Source organism: Heptranchias perlo, chromosome 35 (assembly GCF_035084215.1).
Source record: "Heptranchias perlo isolate sHepPer1 chromosome 35, sHepPer1.hap1, whole genome shotgun sequence".
Taxonomy (NCBI): domain Eukaryota; kingdom Metazoa; phylum Chordata; class Chondrichthyes; order Hexanchiformes; family Hexanchidae; genus Heptranchias; species Heptranchias perlo.
In genome coordinates this window covers 15,288,346-15,310,473 of record NC_090359.1, presented here as the reverse complement: position 1 = coordinate 15,310,473, position 22,128 = coordinate 15,288,346, and the positions used below count along the sequence as shown (strand labels likewise).

Here is a 22,128-nt window from a genome sequence, read left to right as displayed (position 1 = left end):
GGCAAATAAGCAGGGCAGCAGGAATAGTGAGATAGGCAATGGGAGATAGAGAGGGATGAAGACAGATACAGACCGTGTCAGAGAGAGAGATAGAGACTCGAACGGGAAGGTGGGAGACAGAGAGACAGGCCCACGGACAGCTGTGTTCATGCTGCAGGTCAGCCATTCTTTAAGATGATCTCAGCTATTTAGATTCACAGATTATTCCTTTAATGGAAATTTCTTACAGTAAAGAGAGAGCAGATCCCCAGTGACACCAGGACCAGAGTTTTATTAACACAGCACATGGAGATTTCTTACACAGTCCAACCCCTTACTGGCAAAGTCACACATTGTACAAAAGGGATCCAACAAACTCCTGAAATTTGTCACTTAGTTACAAAGAGGGTTATTCATATATCAGTGATAACGCCCTTTGTACAACTTGCTGTCGACAGGAACTGAGCTAACTTGAGCCATGTTTATTTTTTTTAAAAATCTATGTCCCTGACCCCGTCTCCCTGTGCGTCCCTGACCCTGACCCCGTCTCCCCGTGCGTCCCTGACCCTGACCCCGTCTCCCCGTGCGTCCCTGACCCCGTCTCCCCGTGCGTCCCTGACCCCGTCTCCCCGTGCGTCCCTGACCCCGTCTCCCCGTGCGTCCCTGACCCCGTCTCCCCGTGCGTCCCTGACCCTGACCCCGTCTCCCCGTGCGTCCCTGACCCTGACCCCGTCTCCCCGTGCGTCCCTGACCCTGTATTTGGCGTTTTCCCCTTTCACTCTTTCTGACTGAAACTTGTCTGATGAGTGGTAACACTGTCATACAAGGTACTTTCTGAATCCTCACTGCCTGTCTGTACAATTCACCTTCTCCCCCTAACCTCTGTGGTGTTGCCGTGGATTTCTTCCAAACACACATTGGCCTCACCCCTTCCTGCTTTGTCAACGTCTCTTCCTTTGAGCATTATCTCTGGACTCCTCCTCTTCGATCACCTCCCTGTCGATCCCCATACCCCGCCCTCCCATTGCTCCACTGATCAGATCTCATTGACTTCCATTGGTTTCCTGACCCTCAACACATTCCCTATAAGTCCCTCCAAGGTTTGCCTGTCCTACCTCTGCAAACGCCTCCATCTCCATGTCCCACACTCTTTTATCCTCCAACACTGGCCTTCTGTGCATTCACTCATTCCTCGGTTCCCCTTCTGCGGCAGTGCCTCCAGCTAACCCGGCTTTACTCTCTGTTAATCCCTTCTGAGTGACGGAAACTTCATCTACTCCTGTGAAATTCCTCCATCAACTATTCTAACTGAGTCATTGGCCTGATTTTTAAAAAAAGACTTCACGCCTGTTTTGAAACATCAACAGACCTTCTGCGCCTGAATGATTCCGTGTTTCATGTCCACAAGGAGTGTGAGAGGTTGCAGCCCCTGTTCCACTATTTAAAGGGGCTGCTCCACAACTTCTGGCTGCGCTTCAGTCCCATGCTCCTCATCTTTGGCCACCGGGTGAGGAGGAGGGCGGGTCAGTCAGAGGATCTCCTCGTGGGCCTGTCCAAGGTGGCCATCCACAGGTCCAGGTGAGACGGGGCCCGTGGGGGCGGTCGCTCCAACTGTCGGCCTCTCTTCCACAGAATTCTCCGCGCCCGGGTGGCCCTGGAGATGGAGCACGCGGTGTCTGCCGGTTCGCTTGGGGCTTTCCGTGACCGGGGGGCACCGCAGGGGCTGGAGTGCATCCTGGACCGATATAATAAAATTTAAATTTGACACTTATTTTGGGTTTTTTGGTTTTTCTGCACATGAACACACCCTAAACCCCGCTTCTTGTAAAAGGGGGGCCTAAAAACACAAAAAAAAATCAAGCGTCATTCTGACTGCACTTCCAGTAAACACTTCAGAACCGAGCTGAGTGGAGGTCTGAGCAGAGCAAAACGACAGCCCTTGCCTGCCTCCTGAATCCGGGAGAAGGCAGAAAAAAAAACCATCAGTGATTCCCAGACTATTGAGGACCAACGGCTGTTAAAATATCACAGACACGGAGTTACAGGAATGTTTTAAGGGGGCCCAGAAATAATTTAAAAAGTGAGAATTAACCCCACAGATGCTGTAGGCGGGGCTCGATTATTAGTCCGGTCCGGTGGAAACTAATATCCAGTCGCTAATTCACAGCCCTTCCTCCGGACAATTACATTTCGGGTCAGACTCCCTGAGGACGTGTTTAAAAAATGATCTGAATACAGGAACATGTTTTGATAATGTTACTGTCTGTTGCTTTTGCTCATTTTTTGTCGGCTGCTGTAAAATTTAATTTTGATCTAACTTTTGACAACAAATGTGTTTAAAGGAGATGTCTTTGGCCCTGTTGCTGAGTCCCTTTGGTAAATTGAGGTGATAATTGTGATCTGGAATTGAGTTGTGATGTTGGGAGTCAGTTCCTGCTTCACTTCAACCGTTTTCCTCATTTAACCAATTTACCAATTAGAGTAAACGGATATTTAATCACATTGAGCAGCTCCTCTCTGAACTTACTCTGGGTCACTGTGTAAATGGCCGTGTTCGTACGGGAACTCAGAAGCTGAAGCAGAATTCCCGCTTGTTCGAAGGTTGCGAAAGGGTTAAACAAAGATCGGCGGTTAAAGCCGCCTGAAATTCGATAATATAAAAAATATACGACCGTTGTCATCCAGAGCAGGATGAAACTGCTGGATATGGCAAAAAGTAAAACGATGGACCTTCTGCGGTTCTTCATCTCAGGGTCCTTGTCATTCTCACCATTGCTGAGGTCCCGGAGGCTCCTTCGGGCCCGACTGGCCACTAAAATGCGTCTGACGGTGAGAGCATTAAACAATAAAATCAAACAGAATGGAAGCAACGGGGTTAACAGCTGTTCAATCCAAGAAAATGCGATCCATGTGGGTAGAATATAAAACTGTGATGATACAAGGCAACCCCACGGTATATTGTTAACAGTATGGTAATGAACATACACGAAGGGCCGGGGAATATTCTTTAAACCGAACAGCGCGCTCAAAGTCACGATAATCACAAGTGAAGTTTTCTCGGTGCAATATTTTGTTTTCAGCTTCTGACAACTAATGGCTACAAAACGATCAAAGGTAAAAGCAACCGTTAACCAAACAGAACTGTCTGTGGCAGTAGGAGCCAGGAAGAGAATGAATCTGCAAACAGGAGTGTGGAGCAGGAAAGTGTCCCGCCAATAAAGATGAGCAATCCGATATAAGATCACATTACAGACAATCACCAGGAGATCCGCCGTTGCCATGGCCACCAGGTAGCGAGTGATACATTTGGAGAGACCGCACTTTCCACGGGACAGGATCACAATCGCCAGCAAGTTCACTGAGAGAAAGAGAGAGACAGAAACAGTGAAATCACTAACCGGGCTGATCAATGAGCTCTCAGTTTAACCGATGTACATGGGCTATGATTGTGTTTATTTATTGGTTTTGCCCCTTGGCTTCTGCCTCCTGTTCCGAAGGAGCAGCTCATTCTGGGAGGTTCCTTTCGGATGACGGTGGCCCCGGGATCCCTCACCCAACAGCTGAGTCCTCACTTGTGATCCTTGAGATTAAGTTTATTTAGTCGATTCCGACACTGGGAGGTCCGCGGGGCAGGACGTCACCAACTATGAAAGTGAAAGGCGACAAGACGAGTTAAATCAGGAAATACAGACAAGGTGACTCTGGATTTGGCTTAAATCGTAATACGGGGGAAAACCTAATGCCTTGACCCACACAATACCAGAGACTTTGATTTTAGAAAATACATTGAAAACACGAGCCTGGTATTGAGTTGCTGCCCGTCATCTTTCAGTAATTAATTAGATGAGGTTTCCAGTGGAGTATTGTGAATGCATCATGACACAATATGTCAAGGAATTTAATTCTGTAACGTGCTCCAGTTATAACCAGGTCCAGTCTTTATATCTCAGCACAAGGCGTGAGAAAAACAAAGGACAGTCGGATCCTTGGAATAAGAGATCGATCCCAGGAGCCGCGCGGAATATGAACAAATCACCGCCAACTCTCACTCATGGTCTCCAGCTAATCCCCCTCCCGAACCAGTGTCAAGACTGGTTTCCCCACTCTCCACAATAACACACATGGACTGAAGTATACAGTCATCGTCATTCAACTCGTCCAAACAATACTTTAAATATCAAATACATCAAAAGTCCTGTGAAGCCATTTTGCTGAAATATAATTATGATCTGAGAGGAACATTTGACGGGAACACAAGATTGTACCTTCGAGTGAGGAGGACAGTTTCTGTCACATGTTTTATTTATCTGATGCGTATTCCGTTTGTTCCCGGTCCTTCTATCCTGAAGACACTGACTCATGCCGGGATACACAGCCGCAATCTGCTCTCCGGAACCCCAGGCGATCGGTCCTCGGGAAACACGACAATCTCACCCGGTCCTTCCTCACCCGATCTCCACAACAGGCGCGCTTTCACCAGGAGGCAGTGGATTACACTCAGGACTGTGCGCCCTGCCTGTTTTACCCCTGCCTGGCCAGGGAGCACCAAGGACACATTTAGACCCCAGACTCGACAGTTCAGCACAGAGCGAGGGTGAGTTCCTCGGTGCATTGACCAATGGGACAAGGATGGAAGTTTTAACTGTATCACAAAACGGTGAAGAATAACATTCTACATTTACCAGGCTCAGAGCACAAACAGCAATATCGTTAAACATTCTGTTACTTACACCGTACGTGCTGATAATGACTTACCAGGTACTCCAATTGCTGCCAGAACAGGATAATAAACGAATTCTATCTCCGTAAATAGAGACAAACGCATTTCTCTGTGAAGACGATTTCTTTCGGTGCTGTAAAGAGGTATGCGAACTGCGATAGTCAGGTAACGAAGTTAAAACAGCGAGATACTTATCGTGTAAATAAACCCCGAATGGGACAATTAGATCGCATCCCGACTGACATCACATATTACTTACAGACTACTGAACAAATAAGTTTTGGTCCCATCTGACCTTTGACTATCACAATCATTAAGGAGACAGAACATTACACATCGACCAGCTGAGTAACCTTTTGGAACAATGAATTGTGCAATGACAATAAACTTAGAAATTGTACAATTTCTAAGTTTAATAAATTACATGAAGATTGAAACCACAAGCACACAGTGTAAGAAATATCGAAACCCAGTTCACCAATGTGACATTTCTACTTGAATCTTCTGTACTCCCATTCCCAGGCCGGTCCTGCTATTCCCTCTATCGCCCTACTTTGTAATTTAGCACAGTCCTTGTCACCTTGTTTCACTCATTCCCCCTCTTTCTGTCTCTCCCAATGCCCAGGCCTCTCTCCCTCACACACACTCCTTTTACTTCACTCCCAAATTTCTCTGTCTGTTAATCTACCTCTTTCATTCCCTTTCTCTGGAACTCCATTTTCTTCCTGATTTCCTCTCTTTCTGCCGAACGTTAGTTAACTCAAAATGATTTTTGAGACTGAGATTGATAGATTTTTATTTTATGAAGATATCAAGGGATATGGATCAAAGGCGGGTAATTGGAGTTGAGGTACAGATCAGCCATGATCTGACTGAATGGCGGCACAGAATCGAGGGGCTGAATGACCCACTTCTGTTCTTATAAGATAATTTTTCACTTCTTTATTATTGGCCGCAGCTCACACTCTGGGTTCAAACGAGTTGTTACTCACTCTTTTCTGCCAGCTGGTGGAATTTACTTTAAAGTCTGGCTGATCTCTGCACCTCAGTGAAAGACAGAGCCAAGCATAGTTCTGGGAGCCTTTGCTGCTTGTCTGACCGCTGCAGGCAGACCACAGCTCTTAAAGGGACAGTGCACCAAAAATCCAGAACCACAAGCTGAAGGGAAGCAAGCAACAATGTCCCGACAGGTCACTCAGCAGCTGGGCAGCAGCTCATGGCCTAGTGTTTGACGACAGTCCTTTTATCATTTACTCTAAAACCCGAGTCACTCACAACATTCTGGAAACACTCAGCGAGTCGGGCCCCATCTGTGGAGAGAACAGACCAATTAACTGAGATCTCAATGAGACGAGGAACAAGACACGGCCCCCTGTGAGAAACAAAGAACTTGCATTCATATAGCACCTTTCACATCCGCCTTTAAGACACTCCTTAAAACCTGCCTGTTTGACCGAGCTTTTGGTCACCTGTCCTAATATCTCCTTACGTGGCTCGGTGTCAAATTTTGTTTGAAAATCGCTCCTTTGAAGCGCCTTGGGACGTTTCACTACCTTAAAGGCTCGATATAAATGCAAGTTATTGTTGATGTTATTCACGGTGAGATTGTGCGTTTCATTTCTTCCTCATTATTGTGGTTCTGACATCGAGGTGAAGAGTGACAGAGAGCAGATTTTAAAACCGTTGGAATATCAGTGAAATTAAATTGTGGCAAGTGAGAAACTCCGAGTCAGTTTTGCTCTGTATTTCCTGCATCCAATATTGCAGATAAATGAAAGTGAAGCTTTTGAAGGCAGAAAGTTTAATCGCCCCGTCGGAGGAATTGAACCCCTGTCTTTCCACGTGACAGGCGAAGATACTCATCACTATACTCACGGAGAAGGCCATCCCTGATCACTTCCTTGTATCCCTCTGTACCCACATCCCCCTTCCCCCTCCAAAACCCACTTCCTTCTGTGTTCGCCCATCAAAAAAACCCTCCCCCCAAGTCACTTACAATCACAATTTCAAAGTCCCAACTGTCCAGCCTTTGGCCCTCCATTCACCACGACATTTCTGCAGCTACCGATCTGCTCAATCACACTCTCACCTCCACTTTTGATGCAGTTGTCCCCATTAAAACCATTACTCTCTCTCACATTGTTTGGCCACCCTGGTACAGCTCTCATCTCCTCTCCCTTAAGCCCAAGGGAAAGGGTACGGTCGCATAGTGATGATGTTACTGGACGAGTAATCCAGTAGGCCCGGACTAATAATCGGGAGTCATGAGTTCAAATCTCCACCACAGGAGCTGGGGAATTTAAAATCAGTTCATTAAATAAAAGCTGGACTAAAAAGCTACTATCAGAAATGGTAACTGTGAATGTACTGGATTGTCATAAAAATCCCTCTGGTTCACTGATGCCCGCCTGAGGGAAGGAAACATGCCGTCCTCAGACCAATAGCAATGTGGTTGATTCTTAACGGTTCTCTGAAATGGCCTCACAAGCCACTCAGTTGCACAATCCCGCTACGTAATAAGAATAAAACAATACGGGCCACACGCACCGAACAAGGCTCAGGCAATCCAAGCACAGTCGACCCTACGAAGTTCACCTCACGAACATTAGGGGACTTGTGCCAAAATTGGGGGAGCTGTCCCAGACTGATCAAGCAACAGCCTGACATCGCCACACTCACAGAATCATACCTTTCAGCCAAAGTCCGAGACTCCTCCATCATTGTTCCTGGGTAGGTCCTGTCCCACCTGCAAGGCAGACCCACCAGAGGTGGCGGCACAGTGGTATACAGTCAGGAGGGAGTGGCCGTGAGAGTCCTCAACATTGACTCCGGACCCCATGAAATCTCATGGTATCAGGTCAAAAAAGGGAAGGAAACCTCCTGCTGATTCCCACTGACCGCCCTCCCTCAGCTGATGAATCGTTACTCCTCCCTGTTGATCACCACTTGGAGGAAGCAGTGAGGGTAGCAAGGGCACAGGATGTACTCTGGGTGGGGAACTTCCCTGTCCATCGTCAAGAGTGGCTCGGTAGCACCACTGCTGGCCGAGTCCTGAAGGACATAACTGCCATACTGGGCTTGTGGCAGGTGGTGAGAGAACAAACACGAGGGAAAAACCTATTTGACTTCGTCCACATCAATCTACCTGTTGCAGATGCATCTGTCCATGACAGCTTTGGTAGGAGTGATCACCGCATAGTCCTTGTGAAGTCAAAGTCCCGTCTTCACACTGTCCAGCATATTGTGTGGTGGCCGTGCTCAATGGGATAGATTCAGAACAGATCTATGCAGCTCAAAACTGGGCATCCATATGGTGCTGTGGGCCATCAGCAGCAGTTGAATTGTATTCCTCCACAATCTGTAACCTCATGGCCCGAAATATCCCTCACTCTACCATTACCAACAAGCCAATGGATCAACCCTGGTTCAATGAGGGGTGTAGAAGAGCGTGTCAGGAGCAGCACCAGGCGTACCTAAAATGAGGTGCCAACCTGATGAAGATACAACACAGGACTACATGCATGCTAAACAGCGGAAGTGGCATGCTATAGAGCAGAGCTAAGCAATCCCACAAACAACGGATCAAATCAAAGCTCTGCAGTCCTGCCACATCCAGTCCTGATTGGTGATGGACAACCATCCTCAATGATGGCAGAGCCCAGCACGTAAGTACAAAAGACAAGGATGAAGTGTTTGCAACCATCATCAGCTGGAAGTGCCAAGTGGATGCTCCTTCTCAGCCTCCGCCTGAGATCCCCACCATCACAGAAGCCAGTCTTCAGCCAATTCGATTCACTCCACTTGATATCAAGGAAAGGCTGAGTGCATTGGATACAGCAAAGGCAAAGGGCCCCGACAAAATCCTGGCTGTAGTGCTGAAGACTTGTGTTCCAGAACTAGCTGCGCCTCTAGCCAAGCTGTTCCAGTACAGCTACAACAGTGAGATCTACCCAACAAAGTGGAAAATTGCCCAGGTATGTCCTGTTCACAAAAAGCAGGACAAATCCAATTCATCCAATAACCGCCCCATCAGTCTACTCTCAATCATCAGCAAAGTGATGGAAGGTGTCCCGGGACATCGCTGCAGGAGTTCCTCAGGGCAGTGTCCGAGGCCCAACAACCTTCAGCTGCTTCATCAATGACCTTCCCTCCATCATCAGGTCAGAAGTGGGGATTTTCGCTCTTGATTGCACAGTGTTCAGTTTTATTCACAACCCCTCCTATAATGAAGTAGTCCGTGCCCGCATGCAGCAAGACCTGGGCAATATCCAACTAACATTCGCGCCAGACAAGTGCCAGGCAATGATCATCTCCAAGAAGAGAGAGTCCAACCACCTCCCCTTGACATTTAATGGCATTACGGTTGCCGAATCACCCACCATCAACATCCTGGGCGTCACCATTCACCAAACACTTAAATGGTCAAGCCACATTAATATTGTGGCTATAGGAGCAGGTCAGAAGTAGGGTATTCTGCGGCGAGTGTCTCACCTCCTGACTCCCCAAAGCCTTTCCACCATCTACAACGCACATGTCAGGAGTGTGATGGAATACTCGCCACTTGTCTGGATGAGTGCAGCTCCAACAACACTCAAGAAGCTCGACACCATCCAGGACAAAACAGCCCGCTTGATTGGCACCTCATCCACCTTAAACATTAACTCTCTTCACTACCGGCGTACCGTGGCTGCAGTGTGTACCATCTACAGGATGCACTGCAGCAACTCGCCAAAGCTTCTTTGAAAGGATCGCCCAAAACCACGACCTCTACCACCAGAAGGAAAAGGATAGCAGGTGCATGGGAACAACACCACCTGCACATTCCCCTTCAATTCACACACCATCCTGATTTGGAAGTACATCGCTGTTCCTTCATCGTCGCTGGATCAAAATCCTGGAACTCCCCATCTACCAGCACTGTGGGAGAACCTTCACCACACAGAATGCAGTGGTTCAAGAAGGAGGCTCACCACCACCTTCTCAAGGGCAATTCGGGATGAGCAATACATGCTGGCCTTGCCAACGATGCCCACATCCCATGAAAGAATGAAAAAAAATCGTCCAAATTCCCTATGGTCTGTCTCTCCCTATGTTTGTGTCACTCTATGTTTATATGTATGCGTGTGTCTGTTTCTTTGTGTAGGTGTGTCTTTCTGTGTATTTTTGTGTCTGTCGATGCATGCGTGTGTCTCTGTGTGTCTCACATTTTCTATGTTTTCCTGAATGGATTTGTTTCTCCTTCTTTCTCACTCTCTCCCGCGCTCCCCACATAATTTTACTCTGGACATAATCGAACAAAGAGATGAAAAAGTGGTCGATAAGTCTTTTTTCAATAGTCGCCCGTGGAAAATTAAACAAACTGTCATCGAATAATAGTTCAAAAAGAGTCACTAAAACATGAAGCATCTGTGGTGAATATACGGTAAAAGCCTGCACTGATTCCTCGTTAGTATACTGGTGATTATCCCCGCCTGTTACGCGGGCGACAGGGGTTCAATTCCCTGATGAGGAGGTTATTGCTGCTTTCGAAGCTTCACTTTCATTTATCTGCAATATTGGATGTTGAAAATACAATGAAAATGATGCATGTTTCAGTGAATCTATTTTAACTACTTCTTTGATGACAATTTGTTTAACTTTCCACATGCCACTGTTGAAAGAAGACTTACTTTCTATCTCTTTGTTAGTCAAGGTCCAGAGAAAAATTATTTGGGGAGCAGGGAAAAAGTGACAGATAGAAAGAAAGAGAGAGACACTCAGAAACGCATATAACAAGTGAGACAGACATAGTCATATTCACACATACACAAACACACACATTCCTAGCTGCATAAACACTCACACACAGACATATACACACAAACATACACACACCAATAACCTGAAAGTAACACAGGACTACTTGACAAACAGTGGAAACAGCATGTTGAAGATAGAGCTAAGCGATCCCACAAACAACGGATCAGATCAAAGCTCTGCAGTCCTGCCACACCCATTTGTGAATGATGGTGGATAATTAAACAACTAACGGGAAGAGGCTCTATGAACATCCACATCCTCAATGACGGGAAAGCCCAGCACGTGAGTGCAAAGTTTTAGAAACTGTCTTCAGCCAGAAGTGCCGAGTGGATGATCCATCTCGGCCTCCTCCCGAAATCCCCACCATCACAGAAGCCAGTCGAACATCGAGGTGAAGAGTGAAGCTGAGAGCAGATTTTAAAACCGCTGGAATATCAGTGAAATTAAATTGGGGAAAGTGGGAAACTCCGAGTCAGTTTTACACTGTATATTCCGCATCCAATATTGGAGATAAATGAGAGAAAAAGCTTTTAAAGGCGGCGAAAGTTTAATCTCCCCATCGGGGAATTGAACCCCAGTCTCCTGCGTGACAGGCGGGGATACTTACCACTATACTAATGAGGAACTGCTGCATTGAGTGTACACTCATCCCAGATGGCATTAGACATGCTTCATGTATCAGTGCATTTCTTTGAACTATTTATTTGATGACAGTTTGTTTCATTTTCCACGGGCCACTCTTGAAAGAATCATTTACATTTCCATCTCTTTGTTAGACAACGACAACTGACTCTGTCTTTCTTTCGTTCTTTCTTTCTCTCTTATCGTGGTGAGTTGCCCCACCTTAGTCCGGGGTTCAATACCCCGACTGGGAGGTAGCAGTTTTCAGACGCTAACTTTTAATTTTAGGTCTTCGCCGAGCTTCTTCCTAAATAAAACTACAGAGCAAAAAAACAGGTGATTGTCACTTTCAGAATATTATTGTACGGAGACTATTTGAGGACTGGATGCAGAGCAATTGTGATTTTTACTAACTGGTGGTTAAGGTGACAGATTCGAAATTCATTCATTTCCCCCGCGCAGGTTCAAATCTGACAGACTTCAGATCCCGTCATTCATCAACCTGTTTCATCTCTGAGTTTCAAAATTCAACAAGTTTCTTGTAGAATTAATAATTCTTAAGTGAATTAAAATTCCACAGCATTGAGTACCTCGAGTTTTATGCTCATTTTAATTGATCTGCAAGATTTCACGAAATCTACGACAGAAATAGAACAAAAATCAGCCAAATTATCCATATTCTGACTCTCAGTATTTCTGAGTCAATCCATGTGTATGTGTGTCTGTGTCTGTCTGTCTGTGTATGTGCCTCATATTTTCTATATTTTCCTGAGAAGATCTGTCTCTTTCTGTCTCACTCTCTCCCGCGTTACCCACATCATGATCCAACATGAGATGGAAAAGTGGTCGGTAATTCTTCTTTCAACAGTGGTCCGTGGAAAGTTAAACAAACTGTCATCAAATGAATAGTCTAAACAGATTCACTGAAACGTGAAGCATCTGTGGTGAATATACGGCAAATGTCTGCACGAATTCCTCGTTAGTATAGTGGTGAGTGTCCCCGCCTGTCACGCGGGAGACCGGGGTTCAATTCCCCGACGAGGAGGTTATTGCTGCTTTCGAAGCTTCACTTTCATTTATCTGCAATATTCGATGTTGAAAATACAATGAAAAACTGACTCGGCCTTTCCCACTTCCACAAATTGATTTCACAGCGATTTTAAATATCTGCTCTCTGCCTCACGCTTCAGCTCGATGTGAGAACCACAATGATGGGCAAGAAATAAAACGCAGAATTGCGCTGTCACCAGCCCGAAACAGAGAGAGACAGGTCTCGGAACAGGCGCAGACATGAAAGATCTTACATACAGCAATGAAAAGGATGCACGTTTCAGTGAATCTATTTTAACTACTTCTTTGATGACAATTTGTTTAACTTTCCACATGCCACTGTTGAAAGAAGACTTACTTTCTATCTCTTTGTTTGTCAAGGTCCAGAGAAAAATTATTTGAGGAGCAGGGAAAAAGTGACAGATAGAAAGAAAGAGAAAGACACTCAGAAACGCATATAACAAGTGAGACAGACATAGTCATATTCACACATACACAAACACACACATTCCTAGCTACATAAACACATACACACAAACATACACACACCAATAACCTGAAAGTAACACAGGACGACTTGACAAACAGTGGAAGCAGCATGGTGTGGATAGAGCTTAGCGATCCCACAAACAACGGATCAGATCAAAGCTCTGCAGTCCTGCCACACCCATTTGTGAATGATGGTGAATAATTAAACAACTAACGGGAAGAGGCTCTATGAACATCCCCATAGAGTGCAAAGTTTTAGAAACCGTCTTCAGCCAGAAGTGCCGAGTGGATGATCTATCTCGGCCTCCTCCCGAAATCCCCACCATCACAGAAGCCAGTCGAACATCGAGGTGAAGAGTGAAGCTGAGAGCAGATTTTAAAACCGCTGGAATATCAGTGAAATTATATTGGGGAAAGTGGGAAACTCCGAGTCAGTTTTACACTGTGTATTCCGCATCCAATATTGGAGATCAATGAGAGAAAAAGCGTTTAAAGGCGGCAAAAGTTTAATCTCCCCGTCGGGGAATTGAAACCCGGTCTCCCGCGTGACAGGCGGGGATACTCACCACTATACTAATGAGGAACTGCTGCATTGACTGTGCACTCATCCCAGATGGTGTTAGACATGCTTCATGTATCAGTGCATTTCTTTTCACTATTTACTTGATGACAGTTTGTTTCATTTTCCACGGGCCACTCGAGAAAGAATCTTTTACATTTCCATCTCTTTGTTAGACAACGACAACTGACTCTGTTTTTCTTTCGTTCTTTCTTTCTCTCTTATCGTGGTGAGTTGCCCCACCTTCGTCCGGGGTTTAATTCCCCGGCAGGGGGGAAGCATTTTTAAGACACCATCTTTTAATTTTATGTCTTCGGCTCGCTTCTTCTTCCAAAACTACAGAGAAAAATAGAACAGAAGAAAAAATTAAACAGGTGATTGTCACTTTCAGAACATGATTGAACGGAGACGGGTTGGGGGCTGGATGCACGGTGTGTTACCGAGCTATCACTCATTGCGATTTTAACTAAGCAGTGGTTAAGGTGATAAATTTGAAATCCATCGTTAGATTTGCACCTACACCTAGTTTAAAATGGGTTCCTCAGTGATATAAATAAACCGGTAACAACCCCGAAACCCCAGCGGGTATATTTGTTCCGATACTTAGTGACGGTCTCAATTTCCATTGAAATTTTCAATCAGCAAATCCCAGCGGTTGTTTTGAGTTTGACAAACTAATTTATGTACTTGACTGGTTCCTGGAAATGATCAAAATGGGGTTTTCCTTACCCATACAGATAAATAAATAAACACATTCGGTCATTTCGCCAATGACAGTTGGATAAATAAATAAATCGCAGTATAAATAAATACTCGCTTTCCCGGGGTGTCATTGTGCACTTTGATTGATACTTCACGTTATTCACATCTTACACTCGCAACACCTCAGGACTTTGCTGATTTGAGCAGAGTTCAGCGAGCAATGCAAAATTCATCCACCGTGGCTTCGGATTGGACCGAGGCCCAGGACTTCTGGTTGAATATAAAGAAGGAACCAACACATCAAACGGTAAATGTAATAATGGCGCGGATGGGATAAAAACCATGCGTGCAGAGCACAATGGATTAGGAATCCATCACCTCAACCACTTGGTCACCTCGTCGCATGCACATTGCTCAGAAAGCCCATTTATTTTATTCGTTCAATGGAAAATCCTCGACTCAAAGGTCAAAAAGCAAGAAAACCACATTTCAATCATCAGATAGCAGATTCTGAACAAAAGTTATCAATTGGTAGCGTGGCCGAGTGGTCTAAGGTGTTGGATTAAAGCGCGAGTCGCTGTGTGGGTTCGATTTGCACCGCTATCACAGTTTAAAATGGTCAATGCTGTAATGACATCACCAAACATCTTTCTTTTCCAACCAGTGCCGTGCGCGACATTGCTGTTGTTCGGGCACGACTGCCCCACCTGATGTGCGTCGCCGTGATCGTATCGTGGTCCATACTCTGCGTTGTGGTCGCAGGAATCCGAGTTACAGTACAGTTTTGTTTACCTCTTTTGTCCTCTGCCACATTTGTGAATAGAATGCAGCAAGAAATCAATCTTTAGCACATGAAAGAAATATTTTTTGTTGCTGGCGAAAACCTATCCATTCCTTCAAATCCCAGCACTCTCACATGCCTGTACTTGATGTTCCACAGTTCAAACCGGTCTGTTCTCCTGGCTTTTTCTTCCTTCCACAGTCAATAGGCCGGCTTTACTTTCCTCTTTCCATTTCATGGACACTTTCCTGCGGCATTGCCGACTCCAACATTCACTTTCACGACCTTACGCCTTTATTTTGTTTTGCTACGACCGCTGTTTCTATCCCATTCTCACAGTTTTTCTTTCTCCGTCGCGTCTGTTTTGACGATGCCACTTTCCACACCACAACTTCTAATGTCTCTTCCTTTTTCCTCAACAGAGGATTCCCCTCCACTGCAGTTGACTGGGCCTCGACTGTGTCCGTCCTATTTCCTGCACTTCTGTCATTATCCATTCCACTCCCTCCCAGAACCACGGTCGGTCCCTTTGTCCTTACCTTCCACCCCACCACCCTCCACATTCAACGTATCATCCTCCGCCACTTCCACCATCACCACAAACAACTTCCCCTCCCCTCCCCTTTCAGCATTCCGAAGGGACCGCTCCCTCCAGGAAACCCTGGTCCACTCTTCCATCACCCCCAACACTCGCTCTCCTCCCCACGGCACCTTCCCATGCGAGTGCAGGAGATGCAACACCTGCCCTTTCACCTCCTCCCTTCCCACCTTCCAGGGCCCCAAACATTCCTTCCAGGTGAAACAGCGATTTATTTGTAATAGCTTTGCTGAACACCTCCGCTCAGTCCACAAGTGTGACCCTGAGCTTCCGGTCGCTTGCCATTTTAATTCCCCGTCCCAATCCCACTCTGACCTCTCTGCCCTCGGCCTCTTACACTGTTCCAATGAAGCTCAACATAAGCTCGAGAAACAGCACGTCATCTTTCGATCAGGCTCTTTACAACCTTCTGAACTCAACATTGATTTCAATAACTTCAGATCATAAACACTGATCACATTTTTTCGGAGATCAAGTGCTGATTGTGGTTCTAATGTTGCCATTTACAGCTCCTCTAGACCCATCTTTTGTTTCTTTACTTGTCCCATTACCACCCTCCTTTACTTGCACCATCATCCCCTTTTGTTATTTAATCACTCCTGTCCCCCACCCTATCAGAGACCTTCCCTTTTGTTCTTTCCTCCCCTCCCCTTCCTCCCCCATCCCTTTCCCTGACTCTGTACTTGTTTAAAAACTGTTTAATCTTCAACCTTTTCCAGTTCTGACGAAGGGTCATCGACCTGAAACGTTAACTCTGTTTCTCTCTCCACAGACGCTGCCTGACTTGCTGATTATTTACAGCATTTTCTGTTTTTATTTCAAATTTCCAGCATCCGCAGTATTTTGTTTCTGATATCTCCTTCTGTGGCTCGGTGTCAAATATTGTTTAAAAACGCTCCTGTGAAGCGCATTGGGACGTTTTGCTACATTAAAGCGCTATTTAAATAGTTCGGGCAGAAGCTTCATCACTGATGTGTGGCGCCGTGATCGTAGAGTGATTCGTACTCTGCGTTGTGGCTCGCAGCAACCTCGGTTCGAATCCGAGTCATGGCATAGTGTGCGCTGCTCCTTTTGTTCTCTCCCGCGCTTGCGAATATAATACAACAATATATCAATATTTAATAAATGAAAAAAACATTTTTTTTGGTGGCGAAAACCTATTTATTCCATCAAATCCCAGCACTCTCACATGTACTTGATGTTCCACAGTTCAAACCCGCCTCTTCTCCCAGCTTTTTCTTCCTTCCACAGTCAATAGGCCGCCTTTCCTTTCCTCCTTCCATTTCATGGACACTTTCCTGCGGCATTGCCGACTCTAACATTCACTTTCACGATCTCATGCCTTTAAGTTTGTTCTGCTCCGACCGCTGTTTCTATTGGGCACATGTCCCATTCGCACCAATGTTTATTTGTGCCTTGAAACCAGTCGATAAATTTCGATCTGCGTGACCGCTCGACAGACAAACACGACGAATGCAGGGCTGGTCTCTGGAAAGACAGCCGCCCGATTGTTCACGAAATTTACTTGGGGAATCTTGTGATCCAGGGGATGGTAACTGAAGAACTGGTTTTTGCTTTGATGCTTGTTGGCTCTTTTCTCTCAGCAGTTGAGTTGCGTGAGTGACGGGCAGCGATACAGAGCTGCGAATGGTGGTTGAAAGGTTCACATTTGGCAAGTTGGGGCGGTGCAGTAAGATCGGAAGTGTTCCGCCTTGATCTTAATAGTTCTGTTGAAACATGCGATTGAATCGAGTAGAGGATAAATGTAAAGAGCGCCTGTGGGGAAAAAGGAGCGATTACAGGCCATCAGCGAAAGGTCTTTCAAATTCTCGTGGTGCAGGACGCTGTGTGAGGAAACGGCAGATTTTAAAGTGCGTGTGTCGGAAAGTAAAGTGCGATCTTGTGTGTGAGAAGAACACAAGAAAGTTGTGCTTGAAGCTGCGTCCTTGAGGCAAGTTGCAGGTTGTCAGGAAAACTGCTCCAGTGAAAGCTCAAAAATAAACCCAGAAACTGCTGGCAACACTCAGCAGGTCAGGTAGTATCTGTGGAGAGATACTCGCTTTAACGGGGGCGTCATTGTGCACTTTGATTCATAGTAAAGACCTGTACAAGATGGACGGGTTGCACCTCATCGGGGCTGGGACCAATGTCCTCGCAGGGATTTTACCCTTGACTTATCAGCGAGCGATACCGGCCTTTACTGGGCCTCAGCTATTTACAATCTACATCAGTGTAAAGTATCCAAGATATCTGACCATACAAAGCCACGTGGGAAAGTGAGCTGTGAGGAGGACACAAAGTGTCTGCAAAGGGATACAGACAGGTTACGTGAGTGGGCAAGAAGGTGGAAGATGGAGTATAATGTGGGGAAATGTGAGGTTATTCACTTTGGTCGGAATAATAGAAAAACAGAATATTTTTAAATGGTGAGCAACTATTAAACATTCGTGTTCAGAGACTTGGGTGTCCTGGTGCAAGAAACACAGAAAGTTAACATGTAGGTACAGCAAGCAATTCGGAAGGCAAATGGAATTTTGGCCTTTATTGCAAGGGGTTGGAATACAAGAGTAAGGAAGTCTTGTTGCAATTGTACGGGGCTTTGGTGAGACCACACCTGGAGTACTGTGTACAGTTTTGGTCTCCTTATCTAAGCAAGGATATACTTGCCTGAGAGGCGATGTAACAAAGCTTCACTTGGAGATGAGGGTGATGATGCCTTTCCTCGTGGACTCTGACATGCTGTCTGCCAGAAACATATCCCCGTACACTTCCAGTCGGTCTGGGTCTATCCAGTCCCACAGAGCCAACGGCAGTTTCATGCCCGAGCACCAGTTCCAAATCTGCCCCGGTGACGAGGAGGGGTCGACATATGTCTTCACCGCCTGGAGGTCATTTGGTGGGCGGACCGCCCGCTGTTTATACAAACCGCGGGAAATTCCCTGCCGTTCAATTCAACGGGAATCAAAATGGTCTTGGGCTGTAGCACAAAGTGGGTGATAGCGGATTGGCCTGATGAAAGAGAGAGTTCTGATGAAAGGTCATCGACCTGAAAGGATGTTTCTCTCTCCACAGATGCTGCCTGACCTGCTGAGTGTTTCCCGTATTTTCTGTTTTTATTATTAATATAACCTGAGCTCTCTCGAGCGTTTGTTGTTCGATTCACTGATAAAGCTGGGAATTGAGGGGAAGCTGGTTCATGGCGAACCCCAGCTCTGAATCCCCCCGGCAGAGAGTTCAAGGAATGTTTAATATAAATGAGATTCAACGACAGGATCAGAAAATCTCTCCTTGGTGGTCGGTCTCATTCTCCCGAAGTGAGGAATAAGCGGGAGGGGCAATTCCACCCGGGGTTATATTTTATTCCAAGAGGCTGACCCAAAAGATCAGTTGGCAGTGGGGCCGAAATAGCTCAGTTGGGAGAGCGTTAGACTGAAGATCTAAAGGTCCCTGGTTCGATCCCGGGTTTCGGCAGTTTTGGGTTATTTTGTTTCTTCTTCTTTGGGTCGATTCTCGAACATTTATTTACACTGACATTTTTACCCGACACTGAACGGTTGGGGATGGAATAGAGAGACATCAAGGATGTCTGTATTTAGCTTTTATTTCTCGATTTCCTTCTGCCTTTCTCTCTGGTTTTTGACTCTCTCGGTGCCCGATGAACATTTGATTTGATGCATTTGTCCTAAACTGATGCCTTTTCCACATCTCAGGGCGGTCAGACACGCTCTGTCTGTCTGTTACTGCTTGTGACCATTAACGGGAACAGGCCGCGAGTTAAACATTTATCAGCAAACCGCCAGAGAGATAACACAGCGGGAATAAAACACATTGCCTCACATTGTTAGACACCGAGTGACACAGATTGTAATGTGTGTCAGTAAACAGACCCGGAAAACAGAGTCCGAGAAAGGAAAGAAATAGAGAGATAGAAAAGAGTCATAAAAAGAAAGAAAACCCTTTCTCCACCCCAACAACAACAACAACTTGCATTTATATCGCGCCTTTAACGGAGTAAAATGTCCCAAGGCGCTTCACAGGAGAGATTATCAAACAAAATGTGACACGGAGCCACATAAGGAGATATTGGGACAGGTGAGGTAGGTTTTAAGTGTCTTAAGGGAGGAGAGAGAGGTCGAGAGGCGGGAGGTTTCGGGAGGGAAATCCAGAGCTTTGGGCCCAGTCGGTTGAAGGCACGGCCGCCAATGGTGGAGCGATGAAAATCGTGGATGCGCAAGAGGCCTGAATTGGAGGAGCTCAGAGATCTCGGAGGGTTACAGAGATAGGGAGGGGCGAGGTCATGGAGGGATTTGAACACGAAGCTGATAATTTAAAATTTGAGATGTTGGTGGACTGGGAGCCAATGTAGGTCAGCGAGCAGAGGGGTTCTCCTCCTGAACAGTGGTTTGAATGTTTGGGGGGCGGGGCTGTGATAAATATCTCGATTTAATATAATGATCCCACTTTTCAACTACCCCGAATTATTACAATGCTGACCTGGAACAATCTAGAACATACCGCAAAACAAGACATTCAGATCAAAGGTCACTTTAGCAAGGAGTTTAAAAGATTCTTCTAAGAAGGAGAAGGCTCAAGAAACGGACTGTGAACATTTCATGACGGCCTATTTATTTGGTCCCCACACGGAACAGCCATGGGGACCAAATTCGCACCCCAATACGCCAACATTTTCATGCACAAGTTCGAGCAGGACTTCTTCACTGCACAAGACCTCCAACCAACACTATACACCAGATACATCGACGACATTTTCTTTCTATGGACCCACGGCAAGGAATCACTAAAGAGACTACACGATAACATCAACAAGTTCCATCCCACCATCAAGCTCACCACGGACTACTCCTCAGAATCAGTTTCTTTCTTGGACACACGAATCTCCATCAAAGACGGGCACCTCAGCACCTCACTCAACCGCAAGCCCACGGACAACCTCACGATGCTCCACTTTTCCAGCTTCCACCCTAACCACGTCAAAGAGGCCATCCCCTATGGACAGGCCCTGCGAATACACAGGGTCTGCTCAGACGAGGAGGAACGCAATGGACACCTACAGACGCTGAAAGACGCCCTAGTAAGAACGGGATATGACGCTCGACTCATCGATCGACAGTTCCGACGGGCCACAGCAAAAAATCGCATAGACCTCCTCAGGAGACTAACACGGGACGCAACCAACAGAGTACCCTTTGTCGTCCAGTACTTCCCCGGAGCGGAGAAACTACGCCATGTTCTCCGCAGCCTTCAACATGTCATCAATGAGGACAAACACCTCGCTATGGCCATCCCCACACCTCCACTACTCGCCTTTAAACAGCCACCCAACCTCAAACAGACCATCGTTCGCAGCAAATTACCTAGCTTTCAAGAGAACAGCGTCCACGACACCACACAACCCTGCCACGGTAACCTCTGCAAGACATGCCAGATCATCGACACAGATACCACCATCACACGAGAGGACACCACCCACCAGGTGCATGGTTCATACTTCTGTGACTCGGCCAACGTTGTCTACCTCATACGTTGCAGGAAAGGATGCCCCAGAGCATGGTACATTGGCGAGACCATGCAGACGCTGCGACAACGGATGAACGGACACCGCGCAACAATCGCCAAACAGGAGGGTTCCCTCCCAGTCGGGGAACACTTCAGCAGTCATGGACATTCATCCACCGACCTTCGGGTAAGCGTACTCCAAGGTGGCCTTCGAGACACACGACAACGCAAAATCGTCGAGCAGAAATTGATAGCCAAGTTCCGCACCCATGAGGACGGCCTCAACCGGGATCTTGGGTTCATGTCACGCTACACGTTACCCCACCAGCGAACAAATGTTATCTGTTTTTAATATAATGGGTCATTTGCTGGCTTTCTCTGCCTTCCGGATGTTTCTGCCTCTCTCTGTTTTTTTTCCTGTTTGTTTTTTTGTTGAATGTGTATTCGGGGGTTCTGCAGGTGACACCTCTCTGTCTGAACACGGTGATTGCCTTGGCAACGGGCAGTTGCAGGGGCATTCTGTAAACACCATGTATTGTTCTATATGTATAAATGCGTAGGCTTCAAGGAGCTCCTGAACATTTACCTGAGGAAGGAGGAAGCCTCCGAAAGCTTGTGAATTTAAAATAAAATTGCTGGACTATAACTTGGTGTTGTAAAATTGTTTACAATTGTCAACCCCAGTCCATCACCGGCATCTCCACATCATATTTATTTGTGTCCAGGGAGAGGGATGAGACACATGAAATGTTTCACACATTTCAAATCTCCCCGGTCAGACTGCTGATTGTTTATTGATCAGGAAGATGGCTGGTAATAATCTGAGACCCAGTGAAGAGGTGAGAACAGAGCAGCAGGGAATGATCCCAGAACAATAGGAGCCAGCAGCTCACCGTCTGGTCCCTGTGTCAGGGACAATACACAACACCTCAGCTCCAGACCAGGAACCGAGAGCTGCTGTTAACGTGGCCCAGCCCTCGCAAACTGCTGGAACTGTGGGATGGAAATCAGACTTTGGGTCTCGGAGGCTGCTTTAGCGGCTCAGTGGCTCATCGAAAGAATGATTTCTATTAAAGAGCAGGGCTCTGCTTCATTACAGACTGATACTGTACAGTACATGGCAGAGTAAAGCTCCCTCTACACTGTGCCATCAAACACTCCGGGGGACAGGTGCATCAAGGGTTAGATCAAGATTAAATCTCCGTCCACACAGTCACAGAGGATGTCATTTGTGACTTTGACAAGGGCCGTTTCAGTACTGTGGCAGGAGTGGAAACCCGATTGGAGGGATTCAAACATGGTGTTGTGGGAAA

General features: G+C 46.3%; 2 non-coding genes across 2 annotated transcripts; both read left to right on the top strand.

Annotated features, from left to right (window-relative positions):
• The first annotated feature begins 12,092 nt into the window (after window positions 1–12,092).
• trnad-guc (transfer RNA aspartic acid (anticodon GUC)) lies at window positions 12,093–12,164 on the top strand. Its single transcript has one exon. It is a non-coding gene; the product is annotated as a tRNA-Asp (tRNA).
• Window positions 12,165–18,696: 6,532 nt separating this feature from the next.
• trnaf-gaa (transfer RNA phenylalanine (anticodon GAA)) lies at window positions 18,697–18,769 on the top strand. Its single transcript has one exon. It is a non-coding gene; the product is annotated as a tRNA-Phe (tRNA).
• Window positions 18,770–22,128: the final 3,359 nt, after the last annotated feature.